The sequence below is a fragment of the Martes martes genome (assembly GCF_963455335.1).
Source record: "Martes martes genome assembly, chromosome: 8".
Classification (NCBI taxonomy): domain Eukaryota; kingdom Metazoa; phylum Chordata; class Mammalia; order Carnivora; family Mustelidae; genus Martes; species Martes martes.
In genome coordinates, this window is record NC_137895.1 from 63,209,760 (window position 1) to 63,218,340 (window position 8,581).

The following is an 8,581-nucleotide window of genomic DNA, read 5'->3' on the forward strand; positions in this document are numbered from 1 at the left end:
CTACATAAAGTTGACTTTCTATAAAACAACTGACCTATGCTGTTCAAAACTGTCAATGTCAAGAATGGCAGGTTGAGGATCTGTAGCAGATTAAAGGAGAATAAAAAGACAGGACAATGAGATGCAATGCAGAGCCCTGGATTGCACCCGGATCAGGGAGAGATATTTTAGGATAAAAAATTTTGGAAAATTAACAAACTTTGAATATGGACCATATTTCATACTTATATGTTCACATACAAACATTGGAGAGAGCAAACAAATATGGCAAAATATTAACAATCGATCAACCCTGGGGGGAAATAAATGGGTATTAATTGTACTTTCTTACAATATTCAGTTTTGATATTTTTCAAACTAAAAATGTAGTAGGAAAATAAGAATGTCCCATTTGTAAAGGTTATGGATTCTCCTTATAAACAAGTTTGCCATCACTTTTGGTTAGAACAAAATCCCACCCAAAATGATCTCAAGAACTTTAGATCAGAGGAGTGGGTGGGAAAATAGAACTCTTTTGTCTTTGATTTACAACCAAAACTGTCATCAAAATTCCCTGAAAACTACAACACTGGCTCATGTTATTATGGCCATAAAAACTCCATACTCTTACTGTCATTTTGTGGAACTAACACAAACTAATAAACCAAGGCCCTAGGCCTGAACTCTAAGAGGCATTGGGGAACATGTGCAGAGGCTGGAGGCAGAGAAAAATGGTATCTGGCAAGTAGGGGGTACAAGGTATATATGTAAGACCTAGGGCTATGGACAGAGGCATTAAAGAGAAAGAATTTGAAAAGTTGCAGGTAATGCACAGATGTGATTTCACTGAACCCAAATAACAACCCAATGAAATGAGTATTATTATTCCACTTACAGACTGAGAGGTTAGACAACTGTCCAAGCTCATACAGCTAGTATAAAGAAAAGATGGACTTTCAGCCTGGTTCTTTCTTACTTCAAAGACCATGTTCTTTCTCCTGTGGCACTCTACCTCCACGAAAAGTCAAGACTCTAGGGCATGACTATTAAAGGAGTATTTGAGCCAGTTCTTATCTTTCTTTCCTGGTAACCCTCTGTTGATGTTTTTCTTTACTTCCAAAATACATACTAATGTGCCAGAGCTGGAAGTCCTGGGACCATTAAATCTGAAAGCTCTAGCTAAACAGTGTCCTACTAAAATCCAAAATCTAATCTAGGGCCAAAATATCTCTGGACTATCTTTTTGGTTTTTTTAATTTAAATTCAATTATCCAACACGTAGTACATCACTAGTTTCAGATGTAAGATTCAATAATTTATTGGTTGTGTATAACACGCAGTGCCCATTACATCATGTACCATCCTTAATGTCCACTACCCAATTACCCCATCCCCCCCATCCACCTCCCCTTTAGCAATCCTCACTTTATTTCCTATAGTTAAGTGTCTCTCATGGTTTTTCTCCCTCTCTGATTACTTCCCATTCAGTCCCCCCCCCCTTTCCTAATGGTCCTCTCCACTGTTTCTTATATTCCACATATGAGTGAAACCATACGACAACTGTCTTTTCTTATTGATTTATTTTTCTCAGCACAATACTCTTCAGTTCCATCCACATCCATGTAAATGGCAAGTATTCATCTTTTCTGATGGCTGAATAATATGTTGCATGTGTACCACATCTTCTTTATTCATCAATCTGTCGATGGACATCTGGACTCTTTTCATAGTTTGGCTATTGTGCATATTGCTGTTATAGACATTGGAGTATAGGTGGCCCTACAGATCACTCTATTTGTGTCTTTGGGGTAAACACCTAGTAGTGAAATTTCTGGGTCATAAGGTAGCTCTATTTTTAACTTCTTGAGGTATCTCCATACTGTTTACCAGAGTGGCTGTAACAGCTTGCATTACCACCAACCGTGCAGGAGGCTTCTGCTTTCTCCACATCTTTGCCAATGTTCATCGTTTCTTGTCTTGTTAATTTTAGCCATTCTGACAGGTTGTGAGGTGGTATCTCATTGTGGTTTTGACTATCCTTTTAGATGCCGAGAAAGATTCCAAAGGATTCCTTTACCTATGCCAATAGATACAGGATTACAGCTAATTGTAATTCCTGCCTGCAACTTTAGCTCATCTCCTTTTGCTTGGCTCTTAGTGGAAATATAGGATAATCAATCTCTAGAGGCCAAATATAAGTCATTCTCCCAAACTTCCTTTCATTATCCTATTGTTTCTACATTCTATTTCAAATATGTTCTAGTCACTGCCTCAGATTTAAGAAGAAAAAGAACCATCTTCAGTGCAGTTAGAATGTGCCAGAGGGAAAAATAATTGAAACCTGGATTTACTGTGTAACGTAAGGTGGGGTTGGTGAGTAGACATTTTCTAAAATGTGAGCCCAATAGTGGGAAGATTGTTTCAATTTCCCTGAAAATCTAAATACCTCCTGGTTTGGCCTTCCCAAACCTCAGCCATCACCCATGGCTTCCAGATGCTGCTGGCACACATTATTAGTGAACATCTGTCACAAAAGACAGCCCCAGCTGGAACAAAAGAGGATAGGAAGGCAGATGGTGCCAGTTGAATGAGGGTAGTTTAACAAAACATCTTTTTAAGCTTCCTATTTCACTTGGCCATTTGCTCCCCAGACATGGCTGCCAATCAGGAGCATATGGAAATGTTTCCAAGAAAATAGCAATCTCCTCTCTGTGCCTAACCCAGAAGAACCTATATCAGAAAAAATTCCAGCTTACCAGTCACTCCAAAATGTGATTAACCACATTCCACAGCTATAACATCAGAGTAATGCTGGAAAATAGATTTCAGCTATGTCAGATTGATCATTCTGGCTTGACTATTGTTGACAACCAGAGTTTACCTAGTAGAATATATAAAATGGGCACTAGTGTTCTGCATTTTGACCCATATCTGTGATCAACTCTAAGCTCACAGCACCTAGAGTATTGTTAGTATTTCTTAATCAAAGATGGAAAAAAGCACAAAGACCAATGGGTATCAGGAATCAGTAAGACATCTTTGTCTATTTTTTAATCTCCTCATTATTTTTTAAAGTTATTAATGAATATGCACTTGAGATAAGGAATAATTAGTATTCTGAACATGCTATTAGCATAGGAAGATCAACAGAGAAGATAAAGGATTGCCTCTATATTTTGGTTTCAAAAACAAGAAAATCACAAATATGTCCAGAAACAAGAGGACCAACAAAGCTGCTTTTATGAATCCTAATTTTAATCAGGGAAATTGCATAATAATTTGGAATAAATCTAAGAAATTCTGACTGAACTCATTGGTTTCAGATATTTGGGGGTCACCAACCTAGCCCTCAATTCAATTCAAACGAAGTCATGTAGACATTTTGCACCTTGTTCACACTAGACATCTATAGTTCCTATAGTTTGCAAGCTCCGGATATCCAGGTCCAGCCTCCTACCATGCTCCTTGGTCCACCCCTCTGGTCCATAAATTTGGTACCTCTAAACAATGAGATCCTCTCAGCTCTCACTCAGATTCACCCAGCAGCCATTACAGAGTGCTGCCCTTGAAGTAGGACAAAGCCCTAAATCAAATTCTTTTTGATCACTACATTGTACCAGACTACTGAAATGTGAGTGCTCTCTCCTTCTGGAAAATGACACTTTCCTCAGGTCCTAAATAGACATACAAATGCAGACATGGACACACACTCACACACATACACATACGCACTCACAACCAGACCTGTTCTCTATTAAATCCAACTTTGTTTTTTAAAATAATTTTTAAAATATTATATTTATTCATTTGATAGAGAGAAAGCAAGCACAAATGGGGAGGGGCAAAGGGAGAAGGAGAAGCAGGCTCCCCATTGAGCAGGGAGGCTGATGTCGGGTTTGATCCCAGGACCCTGGGATCATGACCTGAGCCAAAGGCAGATGTTTAACTGACTGAACCACCCAGGGGCCCCTAAATCCAAACTTCTGAGATTGTATTTCTAAATCTTCTCACTATTCTTCTACCACTAATTCCTACCACTAACATTTCTGTGGCTCCTGCTCAAACAGGACAAATCTTTCCCTACACATGCACAACTTGCTGGAATTAACATCAGCTCTCACACAGACTGTCCCTCCCTACCTAGAACATGCTCTTTCTAAACTCTGTTTGATATGACTCTCCTTCCGGAAGTGTTGGTCATGCCTACAGATAAATATCTGATCTCTCCAGTATTCTCTCCTTGACCCCTGCTCTCCCCTTATTAAGGTCCACTGGTAAACTCACTGTCCTAAAACTCTACACTGGGAAAACACCCATTTAGAGAAAAGGGCACAAGTAGTAGGTGATGAGGTGGTGCCCAGGAGCAGAGCTTCTGTCTGATGACACTCTCAGCTTGCCTTTGCTTTCCCAGCCAAAGCCTGAGGTACAAAGAGTTAACTGGCCACAGCCAAGGAAGTACCCCAGGATGTACAGCCCAGTTTGGCGAAGTCAGAGTCTGACACAGGAACTCAGGTCCAAGTCTCTTTCACCACAACAAAGGGAAGGTAAAAAGGAAGTAACTCAAGTCAGCCAATTATGGTTTGCTCCAGTTTGCCAATTATGGTTTGCTCCAGTTTGCTCCTTAATGTGCAACAGCTGAAGAGACAACACAGAATTTTATTACTTTCACTGCTTTACTTTATTTGGTTCTCTGACATCAGGCAACATGACACAACACTCAAACTGCAATAACTACATGTAAGGCTAGCTTGCAGAAGGGAGGAGCATACAATAGTCAATTGATTGAATAGTGTGTGGAATAGGATTTCTCTTGTTTCAGGATGATAGGGGATTGAGTATCCATGAAGTGCCCTTATATTGTAAGCTCTCAGAGAAAAGAATTTTCTCTATTTGTTATCATTTTTCAGATACTGTCTGTAAATAACTACACAGATGGGTTTGGTATAGTTTAGGTTGCATCTAAAGTGAGAAACTGGACTGTACCTTAAGTTGAAACCACAAAGTGTTTCTAAATGAGAAAGAATAAATCCAATCTATTAAGGATCTGAATTTTAACTAATTATAAATGAACACAAACACCATTTCCAAGTAAGAAAATTCCAACATGACACTGATTCTTCGTGCAAAAGAACTCAAGCAAATACAACATTTTTCTCCCCCTAAATTATCAACACCACCACCATTACACCCAAATCATCACTCACTCAGTTATGCACTGAGCAAATAGAAAATTCTCCCTCCTGGGAATGTACAGTTAAGGGAATTTCACAAACACCCCTGAAGCTGCAAAACCAAATAAAAGATACATAAACAATGAACCAAGAAGTGTATTCCTCAATCAGAAATGGACAGTCAAGGCAAGGGCATGTCAGGATCCCAGATGACTTCCTAGTTGTTGGAAGGTAGGAGTAGTAAGGACCTCATATTCCAGCGCTGGTAAGACTAGTGAGTATCTTCTGTGTACCCTGCTCTGGCCAGTCTGAGAAGGCTGCATGAAAGGTGAGGAATTACCCCATCTTGGCATTGTGTATAACTGTTTCCCAGGAAAACATCAATTGAAGCTACATCTTCAGTTTGAGCCATGATTTAATAAATAGAGTCTCTTTAGGCCTTCCTTCCATGGCCCCCATCAAAAACACAAAACAAGATCCACCACACCTTGAACCAGAAAATCCATTTACCCAAATAGATGGAACCAGTTAAATATGTTCTACCAATATGACCGCAGGTCTAGATACCAAAATGTAATAACAATAATTATTATTATATTTAATATTGTATATTATTATAGTATTATATTATTACAAAATGATTATATTATATAGTATGCATAGTATTATATCATATATATTATATATTATAATAACTATATAAATATATTTATATTATAATAATTATATTTATTTCATTATATAATATAATATATAAAATATAAATAATGATTATATTTATATAGAATTATGTATTTTTGTCATTTATATATAATAATTTGTTTATATATTATTATATAATAGTTTATCTATTATATATAATAATGTATAAAATATAATTTAATAATTATAATATTTATTATTTTCAGTTTGGGTCACTGCAGGAAAGGAAAACAGAAAGAAACCATTGCAGTAGTAGTAAATGTGCAATTTCTCCCCTGAGGAAAGAGAAGTATAGGTCAGATAGCTTCCCTGAAACACTGGAAAGAAAGCTGAAGTAATCAAATTCAGCCCCTACTAAAGGAAACAAATATCCAGGGCACCTGGGTAGCTCAGTGGGTTAAGCATCTGCCTTAGGCTCAGGTCATGATCCCAGGATCCTGCGTTCAATTCCCCACATTGGGATCCCTGATCAGTGGGGAATCTGTTTCTCCCTCCACCTCCTTCTGTGCTCTCTCTCAAATAAGTAAATAATTAGAGAGGAGGAGTCAAGATGGCAGAGAAGTAGCAGGCTGAGACTACATCAGGTAGCAGGAGAAAAGCTAGATAGCTTATCAAACCATTGGAAACACCTACAAATCCAATGGGAGATCGAAGAGAAGAAGAACAGCAATTCTAGAAACAGAAAATCGACCACTTTCTGAAAGGTAGGACTGGCAGAGAAGTGAATCCAAAGCGACGGGAAGATAGACCGCAGGGGCAGGGGCCGGTTCCTGGCAAGCGGTGGAGCAACGGAGAACAAAATCAGGACTTTTAAAAGTCTGCTCCACTGAGGGACATCGCTCCAGATGCTAAACCAGCGTGAAGCCCATGAGGGGTCAGTGTGGCCCCAGGTCCCGCGGGGTCGCGGAAGAATTGGGGGTGTCTGAGCGTCACAGGGCTTGAAGGTATTAGACTGGGGAAGCTGGCAACAAAGACAGAGCCGAGGAGTGAGCTCTTAGCTCGGGGTAACCTTGAACCAGTCGCAGGCTGGGTGAGCTCAGAGCGCGGCCAGAGGCCAGGGAGATGGGAGTGATTGGGCTCTTTTCTCTGAGGGCACGCTGAGGAGTGGGGCCCTGAGCTCTCCGCTCCTCCGGGACAGAGACTGGGAGGCCGCCATTTTCATTCCCGTCCTCCAGAACTCTACGGAAAGCGTTCAGGGGACAAAAGCTCCCGAAAGCGAACCTGAGCAGATTACTTAGCCCGGCCCCTGGTAAGGGCGGTGCAATTCTGCCTCGGGCAAAGACACTTGAGAATCACTACAACAGGCCCCTCCCCCAGAAGATCAACAACAAATCCAGCCAAGACAAAGTTCACCTACCAAGGACAGCAGCAGAATTCTAGAGCAGGAGAAAGCAAAGCACGGAACTCATGGCTTTTCCCCCATGATTCTTTAGTCTTGTGGTAAATTTAAATTTTTTTCTTTTATTTTTTTTTCTTCTGCTAAATTTTTTTAACTTTTACCCTTTTCTTTTTTAACGTTTTTTAACTAGTTTACCTAATATACATATATTTTTTTCCTTTTTATATTTTTTCTTTATTTGTTTTCTTTTTTAAATTTTTTTTTCCTGAACTTCTTTTTATCCCCTTTCTCCCCCAAAGATTTGGGGTCTCTTCTGATTTGGTTAAAGCGCATTTTCCTGGGGTCTTTGCAACCCTTTTACTATTTTATTTGCTCCTTCGTATACTCTTATCTGGACAAAATGACAAGGCGGAAAAACTCACCACAAAAAAAAGAACAAGAGACAGTACTGAAGGCTAGGGATCTAATCAATACAGACATTGGTAATATGTCAGATCTAGAGTTCAGAATGACGATTCTCAAGGTTCTAGCCAGGCATGAAAAAGGCATGGAAGATATTAGAGAAACCCTCTCTAGAGAGATAAAAGCCCTTTCTGGAGAAAGAAAAGAACTAAAATCTAACCAAGTTGAAATAAAAAAACCTATTAATGAGGTGCAATCAAAAATGGAAGCTCTTACTGCTAGGATAAATGAGGCAGAAGAAAGAATTAGTGACATAGAAGACCCAATGACAGAGAATAAAGAAGCTGAGCAAAAGAGGGGCAAACAGCTACTGGACCACGAGGGGAGAATGTGAGAGATAAGTGACACCATAAGACGAAACAACATTAGAATAATTGGGATTCCAGAAGAAGAAGAAAGAGAGAGGGGAGCAGAAGGTATATTAGAGAGAATTATTGGAGAGAATTTCCCTAATATGGAAGAGAGAACAAGCATCAAAATCCAGGAGGTACAGAGAACCCCCCTCAAAATCAACAAGAATAGGTCCACACCCTGTCACCTAATAGTAAAATTTACAAGTCTTAGTGACAAAGAGAAAATCCTGAAAGCAGCCCGGGAAAAGAAGTCTGTAACATACAATGGTAAAAATATTAGATTGGCAGCGGACTAACCCACAGAGACCTGGCAGGCCAGAAAGAACTGGCATGAGATATTCAGAGCACTAAATGAGAAAAACATGCAGCCAAGAATACTATATCCAGCTAGGCTATCACTGAAAATAGAAGGAGAGATAAAAAGCTTCCAGGACAAACAAAAGCTGAAAGAATTTGCAAACACCAAACCAGCTCTACAGGAAATATTGAAAGGGGTCCTCTAAGCAAAGAGAGACCCTAAAAGTAGTAGATCAGAAAGAAACAGAGACCATATACAGTAACAGTCACCTTACAGG